The sequence below is a fragment of the Cotesia glomerata genome, linkage group LG7 (genome assembly GCF_020080835.1).
Source record: "Cotesia glomerata isolate CgM1 linkage group LG7, MPM_Cglom_v2.3, whole genome shotgun sequence".
In the NCBI taxonomy this organism is placed as follows: Eukaryota; Metazoa; Arthropoda; class Insecta; order Hymenoptera; family Braconidae; genus Cotesia; species Cotesia glomerata.
This window is the reverse complement of record NC_058164.1, coordinates 6,974,226-7,001,957: the sequence shown is the minus strand read 5'-3', so window position 1 is coordinate 7,001,957 and position 27,732 is coordinate 6,974,226. Positions and strand designations below refer to the sequence as shown.

At 31.8% G+C, this 27,732-nt stretch overlaps 1 protein-coding gene across 8 annotated transcripts in view; it reads right to left on the bottom strand.

Moving 5' to 3' along the window:
- Window positions 1–27,732, bottom strand: part of LOC123269366 (latrophilin Cirl-like) — a 256,846-nt gene that overhangs the window by 90,065 nt on the left and 139,049 nt on the right. Inside the window, exon 1 of one of the 8 annotated variants that reach the window (XM_044734996.1) lies at window positions 24,671–25,484. The exons of 2 other annotated variants lie outside the window; for them this stretch is intronic. The gene's annotated coding sequence lies outside the window, so the exon portion shown is untranslated. Of the gene's footprint in view, window positions 1–24,670; window positions 25,485–27,732 lie in introns of those variants that run through there. 5 more of the 8 variants (XM_044734999.1, XM_044734993.1, XM_044735000.1 and 2 more) reach the window with 5 other exon arrangements.

The following is a 27,732-nucleotide window of genomic DNA, read 5'->3' as shown; positions in this document are numbered from 1 at the left end:
AATATAAGAATATATTTATGACTAACTGAATATGACTAACCGCTCTAACAATAAGCTTGTGTGTTAATATAACCACTGAAGAGGGGAAATAATTGTAGTAATAGAAGTTTATTTGATTTAATTTATCACTTTTTGAAGGTTATATTAGTTATATTGCTGTGTAAAACTTTCTAAACATGCAATGAGACATAAATCATCCTACTGGATAGTTGGGACAAAAAGTTTGAGAAAATTTCGATGCAATGGGAAAAAAAAAATAAAATTTCAAAAGAAAAATCTTTCGACATTATAATTGTGTTTTTTGTTTGAAAGAAAAATAACAATTTAGTTTATAGTTATATTACCCACGCATAAATCTAAAAACAGTAATTATTCATTTGACTAAAAAGATATTACATATATGAAACAAACTCAATAACGAATCAAGCCGGTCGAAAAGGCAATTAACACTTTCTACACTTTCTAAATAATTTCCTTACTCGTTTAAGCAACTAAATGACTTTTTATTGTTCATTTGCAGGGAGTTTTAACTGATATGGCGTTCAATATACAATACCGTAATGTAATATATGTAATTACAGGAGTTACAAGACAGAAATAAATGATTTAATAAATAACTCCGCTGGCTGTTGTTGTTTTATTGGTTAATCAAGAAAGAAAACAATTTCCTTTCTATTTAACTCGAGAATCACGGAGCGAACTTCTCACCAAAAACTATGGCTGCTCCAACACCCAACTAAATACTGACAACACTGTAGAATAGATAGAGCAGAGAGAATGATATCGATAGTAACTTTTGATTGTGGAGAGCGAGGAAAAGAATGAGAGTGAATCGTGATTGAAGGAACAAGAGTTGAGGAAAAAGGATAAACCTCCTTGTCCTTATATATATATATATATATATATAGATGTATAGATATACTAATATATAGACGAGGTAGATGGATATATAGGAGCATTGAGCAAGAGTTTGAGCAAAAGTTTACACGACACGAACGGCAGGTGTTATTTGCTCTAGCAAGTTAGATAGAACTCGTCGAAGCTCAACTTGAACCTAACCCTTTCTCTCGGGTGAGTTCTCTGGCTCTTCATCACGAGCTTCTATCCAATACCCGGGTTTCTCTTTCCTCTACTTCTACTGAGCACCCTCCCCAGTTCACCTCGTCAACAAGGGCCTCGATCCTGTTTTACTTATATACACGCGATCTCTAAATACTTTAACGACTTGGATGTTTTGTCTGGATTATATCTGCAAATTTTTTTTTATAAATTATCACTTTGCTATAAATTATTATTATTATTGAGTTAATTAAACCAAAAATCAATGTCTGATAAGCTTCTCGAGAGTAAAAAAAAATTATTTTTAATTTAAAACTTATAATCTTGAAGTTAAGTCTCTAGTTGGGAGAAGATTTAGCGACAATTCGCCTCCTAGCGGAAAATTTAAAAACTAACTTTGTTTAAACTTCATATATGGCTAATTATATCAACAGGCTATACAAGGACATGGATTTTTCTGATTTAGTGACAAGTGAAAGTTTTTTTTAAGAATTATTATCATTATTATTGACTATATATGATTCTACCAAGTCATTAGTGATAAATAAAATGAAATAAAATAATTAAGAGAATTTACACATATATTATTGAAGATGTAAGGTCGGTAACGGTATCTGGAGACCGGGCAAGCAAATTATTATTTTGCCATAAGTTATTATTATTATTTAGATAATTAAACTAAAAATCAACGTCTGATAAGCTTCTTAAGAGTCAAAAAAAATTATTTTTAATTTAAAACTTATAATTTCAAAGTTAAGTCTCTAGTTAGGAGAAGATTTCGCGACAATTCACCACCTAGCGGAAAATTTAAAAACTAACTTTGTTTAAAATTCATATATGGCTAATTTTATTAACAGACCATCTATGGACATGAATTTTTCAGATATGGCCACAAGTGAAAGTTTTTTTTACGAATTATTATCATTATTATTGACTATATATGATTCTACCGAGTCATTAGCGATAAATAAAATAAAATAAAATAATTAAGAGAATTTATACACACATTATTGAAGATGTAAGGTAGGTAACGGTACCTTGCGACCAAGCAAGCAAAAAGGTGTTATTGCCTTGAATTATACATCACCAGGCTGAGTTGAAAATCGTCCGTATATATTTATATTTATATTTATACAAGTATTTATGTTTGAGCAGCCGATCGGTACAAGTTAAGTTGAGGTAAGTTAAAGTTATATTAAGGCTGTATTAATATATATATAAGTAAAGGCTTTCTGAGAAAGTGTGACTGGGTATTGCTTACACGCATACCTAAACCATTAATTACGACTCATTAGGAAAGCAACCGCCATCTGTCCGGGACGGACCGTGAATCACTCTTAATCATTGCATCTAGAGCTCCGAGCACGGTAGCTGTCTACCGTACCTGTGTCTCTTGCTCTCCTCCCTTGTTCTTCTTGTTCCCGGTTCCCGGTTACCGGCATCGCCTCTCTATCTCCGACAGCAACCAGCAACCACCGGCCCAGCCCGATGTACGAGCTCCGAGGGGTTCAATATAATATATTAACGATAAATTTATATGTGTGCCGTACGAGATATCATATGCGTAAGTACAAAGATTAACTGTGTCACTGCTTTTGCTACCGAGCAAAATTCATCTAGATCCAGCCGAAGTGTCAATTGCCAATTGCCAATTAAATATATATTCACCAATGATGATTACCAAGTTGCTCTCGGCTTATCGGATATCACATCGATTGCGCAGTGTTAATTAAAAATATTTTATTGGGTTAAATAACAAACAGTCAAGCGTTTTATTTATAAATATAAGTAAGTGGTTGGGTGAATAAATGTACTTAGAGGAGCAATTGGTAATGATTCTCTGATGGTTAGTACACTGCTACTGGGTCATATGCACTCGTGGGAATCGAACTCGTTATCAAGTGTGTATTTTAAAAGTATGGTTATAATAATGATAATGAAGTATGTGGAAAAAAGTTGATGTTGAGTTCAAGTAAATGCTATCGAAAAAGTATTGATATGCTTGGAAATTATGCTATGGACAAATTAGTCTTGTTTGCCTTTTGTGAAAAAATAAGGTTATGCTATTTTAGAGTCTTTATTGCAAAGAAAAAAAATTTTCTTGAATCAAGTATATACACAGAAAAAAAAATTAACTTGAATCAAGAGAAAAGTTCTTAAACCAAGAAAATAATTTTTAAGAGTTTTATTGCCGCGGATCAAGACAAAAAATTCTTGAATCAAATAAAATTGACTTAAACCAAGAAAAATTTCTTAGTTTAAGAATTTTTCTACTCAAATCAAGAAGATAAAATTGTTCAAAATTATTTACTTGATTCAAGTAAATTATTTTTTCTATATAATTTTGAAGAACGTAATATTCTTGATTTAAGGAAATTTTACTTGATTTAAGAATTTTTCGTCTTGATTTAAGACAATTATCTTTTTCAAAATTATATCTTTGGTTCAAGAATTTTTCTCTTGAACAAAGTTAATTTTTTTTCAGTGTGGGAAAAAATCTCGGAGTTTTAAATACACAATCGAAAATTTAAAGAAATCTTTTGGAAATTTTATAGTTCTTTTTTCAAAACACTCTTTTTGTTTGCGTTCATAATCAGAAACTTTAAAATTACATTTAAATTAAAGATTCTTGGTTGAAAATTAGATATTATTTGTCTAAATTAGAGAAACTAATAATTTAAAAAAATGATTAAGCGAAAAAAACTTTAGTACGATGATTAAAAAATTAACTTAATTTAAAATTTTAAAAATCATGAATTTTTTTAAAAAAAGCCGTCAATAATTTATAGTAATTTTTTTATACTTAATAAATGAAAAAATCTTTTTTAATTGTTAAAAATTTTTATACATTTTTTTAAGAATTTTTTTCTCTTGGGTACCTATTTTTACTCGTTATTATATCGTATAAGGGGTTAGGTTGCGCTGAAGTATATTATTAAAAAGTAAAGTGCGAGTAACTATGACTTGTTTGGTGACATTAGTCCGACTAAAGAAAAGAACGAGTTGTACTTGTGCAATAATAAAAGTAAAGGCTTCTTGGAAATTAGTCTCCGATTTGGAAACGGCATGTTATGTAGCGTAATGTCTAACGGGCACGCATATCTCGGTTCATTTCTGGGCGTAACCATGGGGATCAGACGCAAACAGGATTAATAATATAAGTATGGCAGACTAGAAAAAATAAAACGGAATATGAGGATAAAAAAGTGGACGAGGATAAGGGATGAGTAATAAAATAAAAGAAGGGGTGGAAAAGCCGGGATCTAGATGAAATAAAATTTTCCGAGGCAAGTTAAGACCAGACGATAAGTAAAGACGGACTTTGTTTTAGTCTTGGTGATGAAAGTTAATCGGTGCTGAATTTGCTGAGCATCGTTACTGAACCCTCGTACATCCGACGAGGATTCGTAATCCAATTGAACGGTTCGGCCATCAGACGAGAACACTGCAAGTACGTGGATAAGACGGACTCTGCTATATATGTATATTCTGAGGAATGGGAGATAAAGTTAAAAGGAGCAGCCTCTGTCCTAATGACGGATCGATTCTGGTCCGGCTCCAAACTCCATCTTCATCTTCATCATTTTTATTCCAAAAACCTTCAATTATATAATTTTAACTCAAGAGGGTTGTAATTGCCTTTTTTTTTTTCTGGATTAAGTGATGGATTATGTTTAATATGTGAGAGGCCTTGTAACATATTGTGTGAACTGATAGAAGGATTTTTTAATATATAATACACTGAAAAAAATTCACTTTTGATACTTTTCAATAAAAAAAAAAAATTACTTTTTATAAAAAAAAAGACTGATAATTATTTATAAGAGATTGTTTTCTTTAAGAGTGTCAACTAGCAACCTTGCAGTCACTATGTGACTGCCGTGATTTGAGAACTACGAATAAATAAAATTTTGCTTTATTAAATAATGAATTTTGTTGAACTGCACTGTAATTTCTTAACTATTGACATTTTTAAAGATATAAGCTCATCCCGATGTTACACTCATCAAGAGCTTTTATTTGAGTACCTACATGCATTTTTGATATATTTTTCATGTATACATATATATAATTATATAATATACAGGGTGTCCCAGAAGTAACGGACGCCATTGTAGCATCTGATAAACAAAATAATTCTGAGACGAAAAGTCCTTAGCCATTTTTTAATCAGACGCATAGATAATTAATTATTAATTAAAATAACGTCCTTCTATGCGTTAGAGAGAGAGCGCTAGTGTCAAGTCAAGTGCGTTCCAACGAAGACGCTTGCACGTGTGAATGTGTAAGTAAATATGTGTGACTACGTTAGCTATAGAAACTAGTTAGTCATACAGTTAGTTGTGTTTTTGTTTGGCACATGCTTTACTAGACACTGGCGCTCTCTCTCTAACAAATAAAGAGACGTTATTTTTAATTAATAATTAATTATCTATGCGGTTAATTGAAAAATGGCTAAGGACTTTTCGTCTTAGAATTATTTTTTTCATCAGATGCTACAATGGCGTCCGTGACTTTTGGGACACCCTGTATATAAAATATATGAAAAATTGATGTGGGTACTCAAATGAAAGTTGTTGGGTCTCAATGAGTGTAATGTCGGGATGAGCTTATCTTTAATTAAAAATGTCAATAGTTCACAAGATACAAGGTCATTTCTTAATTATGCATTTAGAGATAGAGCATTTTCGAATGCAGCCTAAATATTTATCATAATAAATTAACTATCGGTGAGAATGAAATAAAAACCTTGAAAAGGCACAAATTCAAGTCAAGATCTTTGCAATGACACTAAATTTCACTTAAAAAACCAATTTTATCATACGACTATCCTGGACACAAAATTTATCTTATTCTCTTAATATAGATTTTGAATTTTGAATTTAAAAATTTTTTTTTTCTCAAAAAATATTTATTAAAATTAAAAAACAATAATAATTTCAATTTAGCAAGTTAATAAATTCTTCTATTAATGTACAGTGTAGTTACAATATGGAAGACCGCAGGAAACTGGTATGTATTGCAAGAGTATGTCTAAACTATACCTTACGCCTAACTGTATACGTGTAGTGTAGTGTCGGTAGTGTCGTTTACCTAGCTCGGAGGCATAATCCGGAATATATATATATATATATGATGTATATGTATGATATTATATATGGTATACATTATGTAAAATTATTCATGTCCTAGCTTCGAGTAGTACCCATTTCTGGACCCATACATATTCTGTGAAGAGAACTTGTGCATACTGTCCTCCATTTCGATTTAGTCTGCCTCTGGTGTCCGTCTTTGTTCCGCGGGCAGATACCAGCGGCTCAGTCTTGAGCACCAGAACTAAACTTGGACTTTGAATAACACTTGTTAATGATACGAGTGTGTATATCATTATATTATACATAAATATATGATATATAATAAGCGTTTTTTATTCTATTCAGGGAGTTTACTTTTAGCCGCAGTTTCTGCTGATTAAAGTGCGTATTACCCACAATTTGTCGAGTATGACTATGAGGGACTGGATGAATAGGGAGAGGGACAGGGACAGGTCTGGCTCTTTGTAAATTAAACCCGTGGAGCATTTTCACACACCGGATGAGCATTTGGTGTTCATGTTTGTCGCACCGCCTCGACGAACAAGTTTGTCGGCAAACATTGTTCATACTGGAAACTATAGTTTGTTTATATTGTCAACATTTGCCGAGCTTTTATACGTTGTATTAATGATATTCATGTTTATCAATTCCTCGCTGGCCATATATGTATGTATATTGGAATTCATCTAGCCTTCTATCTATTACTATGTATATATTTTCATTTTGCGCATTTTGATAATCCCCAGAGTATATATTGATCATCCATCCATCTTTTTAAATTTATTCAATCACTAAATTTCCCAACCGGGAGATTACTCAAGTATTTCATTAAATTTTTTTTTTTCATTATTTTTATACTGTATATTTAACAATATTACCGGCGTAAAAAATTTAATTTAATAAATATTTTATTGGTTCATTGTATTGAAAATTTTTAATCAAAAAAGTTTATATTTTTGTTGTAAAATAGTAATAAATTTATACTTTTAATATTTCAATATATACTAGCGATCTTGCACTATGTGACTGCCGTGACTTGTGAACTATAAATAAATAAAATTTTGCTTTATTAAATAATGAATTTCGTTAAATTGCACTGTACCTTCTTAACTATTGACGTTTTTAAAGATATAAGCTCATCCCGATGTTACACTCATCAAGAGCTTTCATTTGAGTACCCACATGCATTTATGATATATTTTTCATATATACATATGTATATAAATATATGAAATATATAAAAAATTGATGTGGGTACTCAAATGAAAGGTCTTGATGAGTGTAATATCGGGATGAGCTTATATCTTTAAAAATGTCAATAGTTCACGGGATATTTGTTAAATTGCACTGTACTTTCTTAACTATGGACTTTTTTTTAAAGATATTAGCTCATCTCGATGCTAAACATATTAAGAGCTTTCATTTGAATACCCACATGCATTTTTGATATATTTTTCATATATACATGTATATAAATATATGAAAAATTGATGTGGGTACTCAAATGAAAGGTCTTGATGAGTGTAACATCAAGATGAGCTTATATCTTTAAAAACGTCAATAGTTAAAAAAGTACAGTGCAATTTACTAAGAGTCATTATTTCTTATTCTCTTAATAATATAAATTTTGTAAAATTTTAAAAATGATGGAAATTTTTTAATATTCATATAAATTTATAAGATAAAAAATATTTTTCCCAAAAATTTACTGTCATTATAAACGACTAATTAATTAAGACAAAGCGAATAGACACAATGTAATGTCTGACGCAAATTAAGCTTAATAATAATATGTACGTTGGTTATATCACAGTATGGCTAATTAGAAAGAAGCAATAGGAGTCTAAAGGGATTAGTAAGGCTCATAAGGCATCATCAAAGGCGATCGATAATCAGTGAGTCGACTTTTAGCAGCCACAAAGTGAGCTCTTGGCGTGGGTGCATAGGATGCAACCCAGTCATCAGTAGTCAGTACTCTATATCTATGGTTGATAGTTTATAGCTTATATATAACCAGCGAATCCTGTGGGTGAGGATGATACGACAGGGCAGGCTGACTAGACTAGACTAGACTAGACCTGACTAGAACGGAGCGTCTGCTATCGTGATATAGATCTCTATGGCAACATGAATAATTCTCCCTTGGTCTTATTGCCATCAGTAGGACACCTAATACTAATACTGTTCTCATGTTCCCATCTGCGCCCGCTCACTGTAAACCTGTTATGTGTGGATATGTTTGGATGCTTGTGTGAGTTTGCGTTTGATCCGATTGCATGCCGCAACGATATTAATCATCGGCGTTCTGACGTGCCCTCGCCCCTTCGATTCGCGTTATTTACCTCCCCCGTGCCGTGTGCCCGTGCGACGAGTTCCTGCTATGCCTATCGACGACCCCCGCAGCGACTGGGACCAACCCCGAGCACACGGGAGCTGGCTGTGCAAAACTATCTCCCTTGGTTCACTCTCATCTCGCTTTTCCGAATTAAAAAATACTCGGGGGATTAATATTTTGGTTTATTTTCCGGGTTTTTATTCAAAACCGCCCACCAATGATTGATAATACTTCGCTCAGGGGAATCATTCAAATGCTGACCAGACTATCCGATATTACCCTCAATAATTTAATTGTTATCGTGGTTTTCAAATTAAAAATGTCTTCATTATTGTTGGATAAATTTGGCCAACTATAATGTAATTAGGAACTTATATTTTGATAATTTTTCAAGGCTTCAAACATTTTTTTGGTGATAAAAAAATTAATTGTCTTAAATTAAATTAAATTTTTTAATTTAAAAATTTTTTCAAGCCGATAAAACTCTTCAAAATAATTTTAAAATTATTTATTTGACTTGAGATAATTTTTTTATTAATTTATCATTAATATTATTTTACTTATAACAGTGAAATTATTTTTAAAATTTATTCCAAAAGATTATTAAATAAAAAAAATGAATTAATTAAATTTCTAAATCTCAAAATCTCGGTATTTATCTGTAATAACTGTACATATTGTAAGTATCTTTTAATTTAATATTTTTTTAAAGTATAAAAACTGACAAGATGACACCGTTAATCTTCTAAATCCTTTTTAAAATAGATGTAACAAGAAAAATACATCTTAATTGATCATATACGACATTATTAGTGTAATAAATTATTCAGTACAATAAAAAAAAAAAGATTTATTGTAATGTATTAAAATTAGAAGCTTTGGAAAACGTTTTACTGCCGAGAATTTAGAATTCGAGCGTGATTTTTTGTTAACTCTAGAGATTATGATTTACAATACTGTACGTTTGTATTTACGTGGTAATTACGTGAAAATATATTGTATAATGGGTTTATTGGTGGTTATAAAGACCTAAAACGAATATTATCCACATAAAGTTGTGAACATAACAGATTTATATTTTTATTTGGCCCCGAACCCGGGTAGGGAGTTAGAGGCGAGAAGTAGATACTTTAAGTGAGAACGGATGAGAAAAAATTTGTTTTATACCTGTAGCCGGTCCAGGTGAACATCTGTGGTCATCGGTCTGTATTTGGGTAATACGCCAAATATTATTCCAGTTCGTAAGTTTGTTATTTTAAAATAATATTACGGAATTTGTAATTTTTGGAATAATAATACAAGCTTTATTTCAGACAGTGTCGAGAGAAGACTATAATAATAAAAGAAAAAATGTTGAGTTGAGAGTTTTAGTAGCGTATTGATGTTTTTAGAAGATTTACCACGACAATATTGTTGTAAATCCCTTATTTTGTTGACAACAGGACAATGAAACAAAGTATTAGCTCTCGAGTGTCCAGAGTGCGTCTAATTTCACAAATGCCACATAAGACGTGTTAACCGCCGGTAAGTCCAGTCCCGAGAACTGAGAAGTACAATTTTCGAAGTAGGAAACACGAAACATTGTATTATTACATTGTACTATTTTTTGTAGCAACTGAAGCGTCCGCTTTGGATGAGTCGAGGGCGACTTTTGTGGTTATAAAAAGCAAAGGTGCATTAATGGTATAACTATAGCGATGGCCACCGTACAACCCTGTACGGCAAGAATAGTATTAGCAGAGCGGTCGGTAATGGCGTAGTATAGGGAGATGAGACGCCTGAAGAGGGCTCGCTCCTGTTAGAATTGTTGCTAGATTCCCATTCTCCATAAGAAGCCGAGTTTAAATCCGCTTATCCCGATGCTCGGGTGAACAGCCTCGGCCTCATCCTCAGCTTCTCTTCCATCCAGACCGGCTACGGCTCAAACTTCCAACCTTGCTTTCATATATATTTTCCTCTACCTATATCACGGGATTTTAGTTCTATACGTTTGAGGTGTACAATATTCTCAGGTAGTTTCAGTTTTTCTTTCTCTGCTTCTATGCTAGTTTGTTCTATTATTCAGGTATCTCCTCTCTCGGCTTTGATAGGAATTCAATTCTTCTTAAATAAACGAAAGTATGTTTTCGAGATGCGCGTGAATCAAGTTTCTTTTCGGTTCATTCGTCACACAGTCTTTATCGCTATTGTTCTCGCCTCATATCTTGTTCTATACTTTTCTTCATGGAGTCTTGTCGAGTAAATCAAAATTTTTTTGGCCTTGTGACGTAATTTTTATAAAATTTGCCGTAATGATGTCTCAACTTCCTATCCGAAAGTTTCGGTTTGATCAGATTCTGGGAAAATATTAAAGACCTTAACTTTGATCACGTTTAAAAATAAATAAAAGCAGGAAAAAAAAATTTTTTTCAAGTTTAATTATTTTTAATCAATAAAAATTATAAGATCAAAAATTTTCCTCTTTCATTAAAAAATAATAATAAAGTTAGCCGACAGTTATAATTTTTTTATTTTGCTTAATTTATTAATTTATAACTAAAAAATATTTTTAAAAAATTGCACTTAAAGTTTTTGAAGTTTTTAACAAATGAAAAAAATTTTTTTTTAATTTTTTGTAATAATTCTTTAATAAAAAAAATCATATAAATTTTTAGATGTCGGCTAACTTTATTTTCATCATTAAAAATGATTTTTTTTTTAAAGAGAATTTTTTTTTTTTTTTTTTTTTTATTAAAGTACTTTTAATTCAAACGAAGTTTATTTTGAAAAACTTTTATTAGATATTTTACTATTTACTTAATAATAATTTCCAAAGTTTAAAGTGGAAATCATTCTATCGGAAAGCGAACGGTTCAACAGATCGAGAATAAAATTCTTTTTATATCATAAAGTTGAAAGTTTCATTACTTATCTCAAACTCTAAAATGATTAAATGTGAGAAGTAAAACAGAAAAATATTTTTCTTTTCCATACTTTACATTCACTCCATTTCCGTAAAAAAAAAACTCATCAATTTAACACGACAAAAACTATTCGAAGATATCTATTTTATATTGAAGAGTTAAACTGTATCAATAGAAGTCGCGTCAATAATATTAAACTTTCACACAGCGACAATCCTCGATCCGTTCATTTATTGTCAATACATTTATATATATATCGGGAATTATAATCTCTATTTGCCAGAGTTTCGATAACAATTCAAGTAATACAAAACAATCGATGCACTTTCGATAATTACCGTAGAAATTAAACTGATGCACTAAATGCGCGAATTTCGAATCTAACAGATGATTATCAAATCTATGGACACATATACGGAGTACTAAAATAAATGATAGAATGGGAGGACTAAAGGTAATTACCCGTAATTACGCTAATTTTTGCTCATTAAAAATATCAAAAGTGGATCGCTATCTACTTCTATTTAAAGCGATCGAATATCTCACTTGAACTTGCTCTGGATTTTTAGTAAATACGTCCGATGTCCGATTGTGGAGTCGCGTTTAATTGAGATAAATAAATAAATATCCATTATTATTATCATTATTATAATGCTCTCGATGATAAATAGGACATTTAATTGTTTATCTGATCATAATGTCAGTGTTTTATTAGCCATCACTCGCGGCCGATAACGATACCAAATTATTGTAGCTAGCATTAACGAGCATTATCCTTATTTGTAAATTTTATCTTTTAACTACTAAATGCATAATGCTACGTGGCGCGTACACACACGGGGTTTCAATAAAACAAACTGGACGTAACTATAACATTTATATCAATACCAATACCAATTAATCCAAATATAGCGAGTTTCAGGAGAAAACTCGAGCAAATACCAAAAATATCCAATCAATAAACCACTTTCTGTAATTTATACTCAGCTATGTCGTTTATCGCACAAATTACTATCGGTTTTCCCTAATTAAGCTCTTCTTTGTTAATAAAAAAAAAATAAACAACTATATTTATATAGTTAAAAAAAAATAAATAAATTAACACAGTTTGCTCGAACAACTCCCTGTTACAACTTATTACAACTTGTTTTAAACTCACGGCAATTATATTTAACGCTCGAATAAACTCTTGCGGTTTATTTTAACAATACAAATCCATATATATATATATATATATATATATATATATATATATATATATATATATATATATATATATATATATAAATACCTGTTGTTGTGTGCGACAATACAGATCCATTTTACACAGATGACAAGGTATTAGATTGCTTAAATAATGAAACGAAGAATTTACAACAAAAACTCGAACAAAGGGGGACAGGAGAGCGTGAAAATCGTGATATATATACACATATTTATATGTATATGTAGTTTATATGTACACGTACTTTAAGAACTTGTATGGATATAGAGATAAAAAAGCAAGAAAAGAAAGCGGGTAGTGATTCACGATGAGAAACTCATGCAGGGGCGAGTTGCGAGTTAGTGACTATAGACAGGATCAATTCTCAAGGGAGCTATTATCGATATAATCGGTCTAGCCGTGCGTGTCACCCTTGTAATGCGCCATCACCCTTACACATAACCCCCGGTGCAACAGTAGGAGCTCAACCCCTTAAACCTCGCTGTCACCTACCCGGCTACTACCTTATATCTGGCTCATACCTTGTACCTTATGCTCTACACCGCACACCGCATTCCCATCTGATGGTAATAGGTGATTTGCGCGCGCAATTGTCGCTCCTCTACATAGACACTCTACATAATACCATACCTTAGACTTAACTCACTTGTCTAATCTATCGACGGAATTATTCTCACGTGTACCGACATCCATCAACCACCTTCAGACACGTGTTATCTCCAAGATCTTCTTATACACTCTCGAGATCTGTCTAGGTCTCCATACATCTATACATACATATTTTCTATTAAATAGTTGATGGAATAATGAGAGCGAAGAATAGCTTGACATGTGTTCTATGTATTATGTAGAGTGCTGAAAGCTTCTTCAGCTATACTTTACACCACATGTCAGTATAAGAGTGTTACTATGACGTGGTCATTGTTTTTTTTTTTATTTATATTTAAAATCATGCATGATACATCTTTCCCAGTGGAGGTGGAGGTGGGGGTGGAAATATTGTTGTTATTATTGGATAAATATAAAGAGTTCAAGCACCCATTCTCACCAGCCAGACTTTGCTTGTATTATATATAAGCTATATTATCGTATCGATTCGACTTACAAAAGTGTAAGGTGGTGTTAGCGATATGTAATATTCTTTTCTTAGTTATGAAATCATAAATACGGGTGTCGTCGTGTTTAGTAAACGTCAACGTCGGGTTTTTCATTTTTTAAATGATTATACGTTCATAACTTATAAGTATATATGTGCTATAAGCTATAAGTATGTATGTGTGATAGATAATCTAAAAATATAGAGGTTATCATACTTAAAAGCAAAAAGTTAAAAAGTTTACCATCGACAGAAATACACTCTGATTTATTTATCACAAGATGTGTTACACTTTTATATTTATGAATGTATGTATGTATGTGTATTGTATGGATGTATAAATATGCGCATTTGTATGTACAACAATATAAATGTCAGCTATGATCAAAGAGGGTGACTAACCTTTGTCATTATTTATATTTGTGAAAAAAAAAATATTTTCTAGCTCACGGAAAAAAAATGTTTGTTGCTGTTTTGTGATAATGAGGGATTTTGTATCGTATCAAGTTACATATTACATTGGAAAATATTTAAAATTGTAGTATTAATGGTGCTCAATACCTAAAAACCAGCACGATCATTGAAATTGAAACGGGCTGGGAGATATTTTTTAGATTATCAACAGAGTGGAGCTTTGACGCAACGAAAGCGCGATTTAGAGTTTTGTATGTATAATATTTTTAAAAAAATAAATAAACGGGGTTTGTACATTGCGACTAGTGTTTTCCAGCGGCGGATATTGTATTGGAGTAATAAGTCGGATTAAAAGGGAATAACAGTGGAATATATTGCGAGCTATGAATGTAAAATGCCTTTTTTTAAATTGCGACCTTCATTAAATTATAAATATTTTAAACAATTATTTATACATGGAATTATTTTTCAAAAAACAATTCGTAGTTGTGTAATTAAACCCGATTTATTCCGTGGATAAAAAAGAATTTTAATCGTCCCTTTATTGAAATGCAAGCTCGGATTTAAAAAAACTCCAAAATAAATGAATATATATAAATGTTAAATTTGTATTTAGTTGTAATTGAGAATGAGGGCTTATATGCATTCACGAGCACGATTCACCTAACCAGTAAATGAAAGCAATGACCTTCGTAGTCGCTTTGAATATCTTAGGTCTGGAAGATTTTTAAAGCTCAAGGCGGTAGCGTTAATTAACCGTGGAGCCTAGGATCACGGTCGCTTAGTAGCCGCCGTTCCTCTATCTGTATATATACAAATATACAAATCGGAGTACACATACATTTACACTAAGGGAGAGGGAGAATGGCGCAATCGAATCATTTCTTCGCTCTTTATATTTTTTACTTTTATTTTATTTTATACTCCGTCGCTGTAACGCCAAGCGAATAACCCGGGACACCGCTGGCACGGAGAACTTAATGAACCAGCTAGGCTGCGTTTTTCTTCAGCCCCAGGCATACCACAGCTTGCTAATTTTATCCCTTATTTGCCCGTCCGTCAAGATAATCTAAGACCAAATGAAACCCCACCTCAATGAAAATTAAGCTCCGCTATTATATCTGTTATCAAGTAAAACACCGTCGAATTTATTTCCACACTTGTTGGGATGGAATTATAATAAATAAGAAGACATAAAAGTAAAAAAAAAAAGGCAATTTGTGTGAATAAATATGTCTTGGGAAAAATTTAAGGATAAAACCAAAGCCGTGGAGACTCGAGACGCTCGGGACTTGCTCTAACACGAATGCAGAATAAGAACCGACATTCTATTGGGAAAACAAGACATTGGTTTTGTTTATCGCGCAGAGGACCTGAAGGAGGAGAAAGAGGGTGGCTCGAGCTTTGCACAACAACGAGTGAACCGAGTAAAGTCTAGTCGCTCTTGGGGAACTTTTCTTCTAGTCCTTTTCTCTCGTCTAGTCCTTCTATCCGCATTCGAGTAAAGTAGACGTCGAGTGGGAAAGGCCAATAGAGGAGGAAAAGGAGGAGGACGGGTATGTGGAAAAGAAGGAAACAACTGGCAAGACGACAAAATACTCGAGAGAATTCTCGTGGAAGGTGGAAGGAGATGAAGCAAATACGTCGAGTTTAAAACTCTCAAGAGTTCTCTTAATTGTCCGTTAGATTTTTTATTCTTTATTTTATAAACGTTAGACTGAGCGGCCAGGAGGATAAAGCAGTGAGTGGAGTGCTACTGAGGGAATATATCGTTTTCGGACGTGCGCTCGCAACAATTTATCTCTTATTTCTCTGGAAAACCACCGACGCGTCAATCGAGCCCGAGTTTTGTTTGTCGAGACGATCGCACGTGCGGCGCTTATTCAAGTCCCGTTAAATTAATATCACTTTTAAAAATTCAGTTTGATTTTTTTAGCTTTCAATTATAATTTAAATAAATTATAAAAAATATTTTTAGAGAATTTTTACCAAGAATTAATAATCTATAACTATATTAAGAGAATAAGCAAAATTTTGGAAAAATCTTGGAGTTGTGTCTTTTCTCTATCTCTAGATAAATAATTAAGAAATGACCTTGTATCTCGTGAACTATTGACATTTTTAGAGATATAAGCTCATTTTGACGTTACACTTATGAAGACCTTTCATTTGAGTACCCACATCGATTTTTCATATATTTATACATATTATATATATGTATATATGAAAAATATATCAAAAAAGCATGTGGGTATTCAAATGAAATCTCTTGACGAGTGTAACATCGGGATGAGCTTATATCTTCAAAATATATATATTATATATATGTATATATGAAAAATCTATAAAAATGCATGTCAGTACTCAAATAAACGCTCTTGATGAGTGACTGCAAGGTTGCTAGTTACAATTATTAAAATCTTCCGTGTCCTTAACGAACCGAGCCCTTGAAAAAATTTAACGGTTTTTACACCATACAATAATTAATAATTAATAAAAAACAAAGTCATAGCAAAAATGTATAATGCATATCGTATATCGTGCAGAGTGATTGACGTGATGGTTATTATAAACGGAAGCTAGTGAAACGTGATTGTCATAAGAAAAGTAGTTACAGAAATTATAATGACAGGATTATGTACTGTATCAACATCGGACGTTTAACTAAAATGACTTTTATAGACAAATTTAATTCGCCTGACGTAGGTTAGTCTCCATCTCCATCGTCCCGATTCTCTATATTATATATTATTGCGTCAGGTTGTATCCCCGACCAGGTATGTCTCTGTCTAGCGGTGAGCCTACAGCCGAGTGCCAGTCCCGGTAATTTTATCGTAATTATCGCGGTGAGTATAATATTCCGCGTCGTAATGAACCATTTATATGATTAATAGACCCCGGGTTGATCCTCTACTCCTTCTCGGACTGGTCAAGGTGCTCCTCAGCATCACGCGGTTCCGTAATAATAATAATAATAATAATAATATAATAATAATAATAATAATAATAATAATAATAATAATAATAATAATAATAATAATAATAATAATAATAATAATAATAATAATAATAACAATAATAATATCTCTGCATACAGTTAGATAGAGAAAACTTATATTGTAGAATTCATAGCGAGGAAGGAAGAAGCTCTGATCTTGTATTATTATATTCGATCTTCGAGGTTCAGTTGTATGAGTGAGTAGAGCGCTAAACTAATGTAATGTAAGGCTCGAGTTGAATACACGGCGGCTTTCTCGTGCTCCAGGTATACTATTATCATAATTGCTGGCAATAACGAGCCATGATTGGAGCACTTGACGCTTTTCGGTTAAAATATCTTATCGTTCGGAAGTCAAGGAAACTCTTGTATTACTTAAATTTATTTTTTATAAACATTACAAGCTCTAACTGTCTAATTTTTATTCTTAATAAAATATTACGTCATTTTAATATTATTATTATTGTGATACAGAGACGTTACTTGAATTACAATTAATAAATTTACTACGCAGCAACAATAAAAAAAATTTTTAATTAAAAAAATTCAGTAATAACTACTCCAAAAACTAATTAATTTTTTTTCACAATTAATTATTGCGCATAAGAGCGATTAATGCTCAAAAGAATAATAAAAAATTACCCAATTTAATTACTCAAAAAAAATTGTTGTAACCTCGAGAAATTCAATCAACTACAATACAAACTACAAACTATTGTATGAAAACAACAAAGCTTAATGAACCGACAAAATAATAAAATCCCTGAATAATTGTAATCATAATCTACATTATTAAGAGAATAAGCAAAATTTTGTGGCCAGTGTATTTATATGATAAAATGTGTTTTTATGGTTAAATTTGGTATCACTAATAGTCAATTTATGATGATAAGTATTTAGGCTGCATTCGAAAATGCTCAATCTTTAGATCCATAATTAAGAAATTACCTTTAATCTCGTTAATTATTGACATTTTTAAAGATATAAGCTCATTCTGATATAAGACTCATCAAGACCTTTCATTTAAGTACCCACATCAATTTTTCATATATTTTATATATTCATATATATGTATATATGAAAAATATGTGAAAAATGCATGTAGGTACTCAAATGAAAGCTCTTGATGAGTATAACATCAGGATGAGCTTATATCTTTAAAAATCTCTATCGTAAAGAAAGTACAGTGCAATTTAATAAATATTTGGTGAAATATTGAAATTTTCAAAGATATAAGCTCACCTCGACATTACACTAATTGAAACCTTTCATTTGAGTACCCACATCAATTTTTCATATATTTATATATTTTATATATATGTATATATGAAAAATATATCAAAAATACATGTGGGTACTCAAATGAAAGCTCTCGATGAGCGTAACATCGTGATGAGCTTATATCTTTAAGAACGCCAATAGTTAAAAAAGTACAGTGCAATTAAACAAAAGTAATTATTTAATAAAGCAAAATGCAAGATTGCTAGTCACAAATTAATGATAAATCTTAGGCAGATCGACGCCACAATAGAAATTTCGCCGATCGCCGGTGGCGGAACCTTGCGTTTCTAATTGGACACGTGTAGTTATTTGCTTTACGGTCGGTGCGAATAAGTCGGTGCAGGGTTATGTCGGTCTCAGTCGCAGTCACACTCCTCTTTGAGTGGAGTGGATGAAGACAAGTGAGTTGTGAGTTAGTATTCTTAATGCATACCTCTTTATGCAGGCATATAAATTAATGTACGCATACCTACACAAATGTTATATGTTATATGTTGATAAATGTTGATATGTAAGAAAGAAGGATACTTATACTTATATTATAGATCTGATGTGGTAAATGTCGACAGCAGGGGATCCTAAGACGACTGGTTATGTTACTTATACTGTAACTGGTTCCGTGCGTGTTGCTGATTGTAACAGCACCCAACTTACCACTCAAATCATTTGCCACGGTTTATTTTCTCACACGATCATAATTACAAGGTTAGTCTCCGTAGATCGCGCGGATTTAATCAATGGATTAACATCATGCATATACATGCATATAATACCTCCGTACAATTCACACATACAAACTACGAACTCATACATATATGGTTGTCGACCTTGAATAATTCACCACGACAAGTCTCCGTCTCGCTTCAAAGTGCAACGCTCTCATATTATTACTGATGTTGCTGTTGATTTATTCTTTCATTACTAAATTTCCTTTGACGATGATAAAATAAGTTTTAACTCAACACGGCTACCGAGACTGAGACTGAAGCTTCTCTCGGCAATATATAATACATATATATTATATATAATATAATATATAATAGAGAATCCTGGTAGGGCATTTACAAGCTCTCTTAGTGCAGTACTATACCTTTTACCGAGATAACTACAAAAAGTAATTGATAAAAATAAAAATAAAAGCCCTGGCTGAGGAAAGAGGAAAGAGAAGTAATGATAGAAAATAAATAAAAATCGTGCACGCAGAGCCTCGGCATGATAAAAATAACAAAAGGAAACTCTAAAAACAAGTGTACTGATAAAAAAGTAAGTACTCAGGTGAAATTTTTGATTCGACATGGGTATTATTATTATTGCTTATGCCTCACTTCTCGCGGACCCTCGAGCGAGGCTCAACACACTACCCGGTGCAGGCTGCAGTGTGTGTGTCTGTGTGTGTACGTATACAAGTATACAAGTCAGGGATTCCGTGGTATGGAGTTAAACCTGAAGCTAAAGTGTCTGGATGCGCATAGAGGAAAAGATTAAGAGAGAAAAGGAGAGTCTGCTCTGTTGGATATTGTGTATATATACAAGAGGAAAGACGAAAGACGCGAGCGGTGTTAGACAATGAAATGGCTCGAGTTCCCATGGACGGATAGCCAGAAGATGGAAGGCGCGGCAATTACGCGGTAATTCGCAGGTGTTGTGAGAAAATGGCGGACAGAGGTGGATGCTTTCTGCCTTAATCGCTGTAATTTTTCAGCCATTATATACATACACACATGGATACACGGTATTATCAGCCTTTAAATTTATACATCGGCTCTGACATAGATGTCCAAGCGCTGCTCCGATTTCCGATTTTGTCAACGCTGGAAAAACTAATGCCGGATAATTTGGTGGAATTTTGATGGAAATAGTTACTGTGAATTTGAATAATTTAGAATTTATAATCGGAATTCATAATCCTCGAGGGGTAATTTTTGTAATTAGTTCGTATTACAATTGCTAATGTCAAAAATTATTCTTGTTATTGCGCTGAATATTTTAGAGCTCGTTACTTTTATTCGGGATGGAAATTTTTATAAAATTCCAATGGAAAAATTATTAAAAATACAGAAATAATTATTTGAAATTTTTAATGAAAATTATTTTTATTCTGAGTAATTTTTCTTTTTCTGAAATTGTTATTATTATTATTGTAATAATAATTTTTATTATAATTATGATTAATATTATTAATATTATGATTATAATTATAAATAACAGAAAAATTTTTACTAGAATCGAAAATTGACCTTTAACAATAATTAGCAAAAAATTTCCTGAGCTAAATAAAATAAAATTAATAAATTTAGATAAACTTATGAAACTTCTTCAACTCCAACCCTCGATAAATTTTAAATAACTTATCGAGATTCTCCTATCAAAAATAATATACGGACTGAATAAATAGCTGGTTCTTGCGAGATAATTTATTAATTTATGACTAACTAAAATAATTAATCTCAGTTCATATAAAGTGCGACACTTGCGGGTAGAGTAATTTTTCACAGAAGAATAGTGTAATGTTAACTGATAAATATAAAATATAAAATATAGATATAATATAAATTGAAGACTGGTCTATTGAATAATTTGAGTTATATTAGAGGTACGGCCACATTATCATGATAATGCGATACAATAAAAGACATTTATTGTAGCATTTGTATCAGTATCTGTATCAAGCGGATAGGAGTGATTAGTCACGGTTTTTTGTCGAATATTTTGAGCGCAATAACAATAACAATGATAATGGCATATAAAATAATAATAGTGGTAATAATGGTAAACCTCTTAATGCGATATCAAGTGTGACAGCGGCTGTACGGGGCACGTGTGTTATATTAGTACACAATACAGAGCACACGTTGGTGTGCTATATTTGTATATACTGTACTGCGATGGGGAATAATCGAAATTCAGAAGCGTACGGCTCGATGTTAGCTCGTGCGACAGACATGGCTCTTGTATATCAAGTGTCTGTTGATCGATCGATTGTCACTGGAATGCAGATACTAGGTGTATTCTGTAGTATGTAGTGTGTATGTTGCCGACCGGCGTATGTAGTATGCAGATAATAATATACGTACTGTATGTCCATGTCATGTGTGTGTGGATAATATGATAGGGATAGTGCTACTAGTGCACTTTATCACTCGTTCCGACTAGACTAGACGCTTCTGATGCTACTCTGACGGATATAATTTCGCCGATGAATAAACGATTTCACTTTAATTATACTGTCACGATATTATTCTTATACTTAAGCTTATGGATGTATGTGTTTTATGTTTATGAGGAATGTAGAAGCGGGTGACGCTAGCTCCTTAAACCAATAGTAGTGATTAACCTTTATACGGTTTTTAGTTTTTATTCTGGTTAACCTTTCGATTTGGCTCCTCTTTTTATGAAAATTTAATTAGAGATATGAGAGTTAGAGTACCAATTATGGACGTGTACTTTCATTTTTTTATCACTGTAATTTAAACAGTTAATCGGCTCCTATTAATGTTTTAATTTTTTAGAGCCGAGAATTTTTATAAAAAATTTTTTGTTTCATTTTTGAACAATTTACATATTAATGAGTTTTAATAAAAAAAAAAAATAATAATAATAATACTTTTTTTTTTAATAAAAGTATATAAATTTTTTTATACTATGTGACTGCCGGGACTTATGAAATATAAAACATAAAATTTTGCTTTATTAAATAATGACTTTTGTTAAATTGCACTGTACTTTTTTAACTATTGACATTTCTAAAGATATAAGTTCATCCCTATGTTACACTTATCAAGAGCTTTTATTTGAGTACCCACATGCATTTTTGATATATTTTTCATATATACATATATGTAAATATATGAAACATATGAAAAATTGATGTGGGTACTCAAATGAATGGTCTCGATGAGTGTAACATCGGAATGAGCTTATATCTTTAAAAATGTCAATAGTTCACGAGATACAAGGTCATTTCTTGGATAAATAATTTTAATTTAAATATATTTTTTAACACTTGAAAAAAATTTTTTTAAATCATAAAAATAGATAATTTTTACTAACGAATAAAAAATACAAAAAATTTGAGTTGCTCTTTTAAATGTTAGAAAGAATTTAAAAAATCCCATTGAATTTTCCTAACAATGCTACAATAACAGAATAAAAGATCTCGTATAAAATTCAAACGATAACATAAACCAGACATATTTAAAAAGTGTTTTGAAGCATCAAAATAAAACTTCAAAATTAGATACATGCCAGATAAGTGAAGACAGAAGTATTATAATCCTAGATCCTCTGCACACACAGGACAAGGGTGTTGTTATTATGGTTTAAGTTAAGCCACACAAAAGGCTGCATGGTTATCTTAAAAAACATTCAAAAGTATCATTGACCCTTCGGTAATCTTGTTCGGTAATCTCGCGTACGTAAGATCGCCGGTTTTCAATACTATATGCAGCGAGTACAACGAAATTTCTTTTCACTGGAGAGTTTTGTTAAAAAAAGGAGCTGAGGTGAGACTAGACGTACTGTAATGATGTATGAGCTGCTATGTGCGACACAGCCAGTACAACTTTACCGAGATTTTAGTCTGAGAGGAACGACGATAGACAGATGGCTGTTACAGGAGACTCTTTCTTATTAAACAGAGATCTTTCAAAGGGGAAAGGTGCTGTGTACTCTTATACATATGTATATTTAATATTATAATAATAATTATAATGATAATGTACGCTCGTAGTGAGAAAAAAGCTGAGTCAGAAACATCATCGATGGGATACGGGATAAGTTCCGCTGCAATCACCGTCTTAACCGTTAGTTTTTATTTGCGGATCAAAATTTTCTCTTCTGTTTATTTTATTTTATTTTTATTCATTGTTTTGAGAGAATAATTGAGATTTATTTATTAAATTTTTTATTGCGGCAAAAATTATTGACAATTTTGATTTTATTGAAAATTGGAGCAAAATTATTAGAGCAAATCTTTGTTTAAATTGTTCTTTATAATTTACTTCATATTTTTATTGAAAATGAATTTAATAAATAAATAAATAATAAACAAATAAATTATCTTGGAAAGATTTAATTATTTTTTTAAATAAAATTGTAGTTTCAATTTTTAAGTTGAAGTTTTTTTGAAAAAAGTCAAATGTATTTTATTGTCTTTTTTTTTATAAAAAATAAAAAGAGATCAATCAAGCGCCGATTTATTGTCGACTACACAAGTATTATTTGTTCAATTTTGGAGCCGGGTGATAAATTTGCCCTATTCTTCCTCGAATTTGCCTGGGACAAACAGACATTTTTTTGAGCCGAAGAAAGCAAACAGACACTATTATATATTGTGTACAAAGTACGAGGAATTGTTAGAAAGTACGCGTGTATTTCATTTTTTTCTATAAATATGTTTGGTTCTAAAAATAGCCGAGGTTTTTCATATCACAAATGATAAAATAAAAAAAGTTGAGACATACAAAAATAGTAATGACTAAATAATGGACAAATAATGTCATTTGTAAAGAAAATTTCTAGAATCTGAGGCACCGAAATTATCACCGCTGACAATAAAATTTTTTAGTACAAATATTTATGGTCGTTATTAGTCACATAAATTTGTTATTTACGATGAATTATTTTGGTCGTAAATGGTTTTTTTTTCTCGAAAATATTTTGTCGGCGGGATTATAGTGACACGCTTTGATTTTATAATTCAATTTATATTTAACTATTTATTTATGAAATTTGTACTGCAAATAAAGTTAGCAAACATTTGATCTTTTTAATTTTATTTTTATAAAAATTTGCGCAGCACTTTTACTGTAAACAAATTGAAAATTTTTGGAGTTTTTTAAAAAAGAAACTATTAAAAATTAAAATTTTTACACGTGGAATTTTTTTTTTATAATAATTTAATTCTCAAAAAAATTATCTAATAAATTTATCCCATTAAAAATTTAATACTCCAAATATTTATAATCTTTTTCAAAATAAAACTGCTCCATTCTCACACAAAATATTCGGATGTTTGCTAACTAAATATTTTTATGCACTACCACGAATTTGTCACAATTTCATTTCCTAACAGCAAAAATTCTTTCGCAAACTTTGAAAAACTCATAAAAAAAAACTTAGTAATCCTCGCGCGAAAACAAAAGTTTTCCCTGACAATTTTTCCCACCTAAAACTCTCTACATATTTTCCACCCTCATCACAATCATCATTAAAAAAATTCACACTATTCACCGCACACAAAATAAATAAATAAATCTACTCACTCGTTGTAAGAATCCGGAAAAATCGACGCACATACTTTCCAACTTAACAATTATAAATCACTGATATTATTTTCTAAATATTTCACTTTAACCAATCAAATCAAATTACTCTAAATATATCCACATAAATAAAATTTTCAAATTTTACAACAAACAAATAAATCCAAATATCAGGAGTGATGCCCAATTATCAAAGTACCATCCTGACAGTACCAAACTTGGCTAAAAATCCAGAATCTCTAACCAAAAGAGATCCTAAAATATATATACATATAATAATGTGTAGCGGCACTGCAATCCTCAGACACAAAATATAAAAGATATATCCTTTAGTTTCTTTGTACTTTGCCGCAACAGCTCGTCTTTTCTCAGCTCCAATCTAAAACCCGAACGTAAGTATAACAGAACTATAATTAATAAATAAATCTCTCGTAAATAAATCTTCACCCCACTCCCATTTTTAAATTTTAATTATTTAATTTAATCCACCGGCAGTTTGTATTAACAACACTTAATTATTCACACACTTAATTTATTTTATTAAAAATAAATATCAATCCACTGGGAAAAAATAAATCCAGGATAATAATCAGTCTCCTTCTTACAATTATTATTGTACCTTTAATACAATTATTGATTAATTGATTAATAATAAAAAAAAGTGTACGACGATAAAAGTCGCGGATAAATATTACAATACTCAGAGAGAAGAAGAGCTCGACCCGCTCGTGACTGCGTCAGCGGCGAAACTAACCACCAGAGGGGTGAAAGAGCGTCGTTCATCCCCACCCGCGGACACCAGAGTGTTTTGCCCCCTCTCGCGGCTCAGTGAAAGGTAACCCGGCGTTGCCGCTCGACCCGGTCCTCTACAACTCGTACTCACTGTATAGTACTATATAATATATACTATACTCTGTTCTCTTGCTTTCTCTCTCTCTTTCTCTCTGATATGAAGCTGGCAAACTCTTTACTTCTCTTCTCTACACTAAACTCAACACTCTGGTGTACAGTATTCGTATCCACGTTATGTCTGTACCCGCGATCTCGCTCTGCAGAATCTTGTGTGCTCTGTTGGCTCGCAGAACCCGATTGTGAACTGAACGCTTTCCTCCTCCTTCTGCTCCCACCTAATGTACCAACACCAACCACCCAGAGCACACACTCTTATACCACTCTCATACAGAGTAGAGTTGGGTAGAACTTGGGATGTAGATTCGAGATGGAAGATGGAAGATGAAGATGAAGATGGGAAGTAAAGAGAGAATGGCAACCTACACCGATATGACAGCTCACATGGACATGAATATCCTCATAGTTGTTCTATCTGTCCCACTGGTGCTATAACCGATTCGAGTCTGTCTTACTAGGACTCGAATCTTCAATGCATGTGATAATAATAAGTAGTTGTCTTTACGATCCTCAGGCTGTCGCTTAACCGGCGATCCGATGAGATGCGTTCCTACTCGGAGGAAAATAAAAGACCGAGGAGAATAAGAATAAGAATAAGAATAATAAGGAAGATACCGTTAGGATTCAGTGTTATATTATGAACTGGAGGAGCTCAAACCACTGAGAACTTTTAGATAACGCAACCGAGCACCAAGATCTCGGGGATTAATCTGCTGTCCTATTTTCAAATAGAAACTGATATTTTATTAATTTTTTATAAGAAAGGTTGTGTTTTATTTTTATATTTGAAAAAATTGTTATGAAATTTTAAAGGAATTTTTGAAAAATTTCATAAAATTTGAAAAGTTTTGTTTTATCTATATTATTGAGAGAAAAAGAAAAATTTTGTGTCCAGAATAGTCATATGATAAAATCGGTTTAGTGTCATTGGAAAGGTCTTGATTTGAATTTGTGCCTTTTCAAGGTTTCATATCATTCTCACCGATAGTCAATTTATTATGATAAGTATTTAGGCTGCCTTCGAAAATGCTCTATCTCTAGATACATAATTAAGAAATGACCTTGTATTTTGTGAACTATTGATATTTTTAAAGATATAAGCTCATCGCGGTGTTACACTCATCGAGACCTTTCATATGAGTACCCACATCAATTTTTCATATATTTACATATTATATGTATATGTATATATAAAAAATATATCAAAAATGCATGTGGGTACTCGAATGAAAGCTCTTGATGAGTGTAACATCGAGATGAGCTTATATCTTCAAGAACGTCAATAGTTAAAAAAGTACAGTGCATTTTAACAAAAGTCATTATTTAATAAAGCAAAATTTTATTTATATATAATTCACAATTTACGGCAGTCACATAGTGACTGCAAGATTGCTAGTTTTTTATTTAAAAAATCATTGTTAAGATCGGAAGGAATGTTTGGCATGAAATTTTTATCTATGACTAAAAATATTGCCACAAAAAAATTTTATAAAAATTTTTTGTTGAATAAATAAAAGATTTGTAAGAATATAAACTTTGGATATGGTAATAATTTAATGCAAAAAGTAATGCATAATATATGACGTATTAGGGTCTAGAGTGATATGATATGTATAGCAGTAAAGATTCTGTTTAAGTGTTTTTATTTTGGTTTTGAGGGACTTATTTATAGACGCAGTTAATTTTTGCATTGGGGTGGGTGTAATATATGAGACGATAAAGTAGCGCGAATTTGCGTCTACGTGAATTTACCTAGACGGCTCCGACTACTCTGTTGTGTTGGAAGGTATCAGCGGACTAAATTTATTTCAGGGTATCTAGTATGTACTAGAATATATGTAAGTATGTGTGGTATGTGTGGGTGGATGTGTGAGTGCTGGCGAAAACCACCCCCGGACAAAAGAGGCCACCTTCTATCTCGGCAATCGCATAAACAAGCCGGATCGCGATCTTATAACTCGCGAAAATCTACGATCTACCAGGCGGGTGGATTTACTTCGATGCTCGAGTTAGTGTGGGTATATATGGAGTTCTCTACGCTCGATTTTAAGACCGTTCAATTTTTTTGTAAAAAAGTAAAGATGGATTTTCTGGTTTTTATTTTATTTGTCTAAAATTTGGTGAGAAATAATTATCAAATTTAATCTAATAAA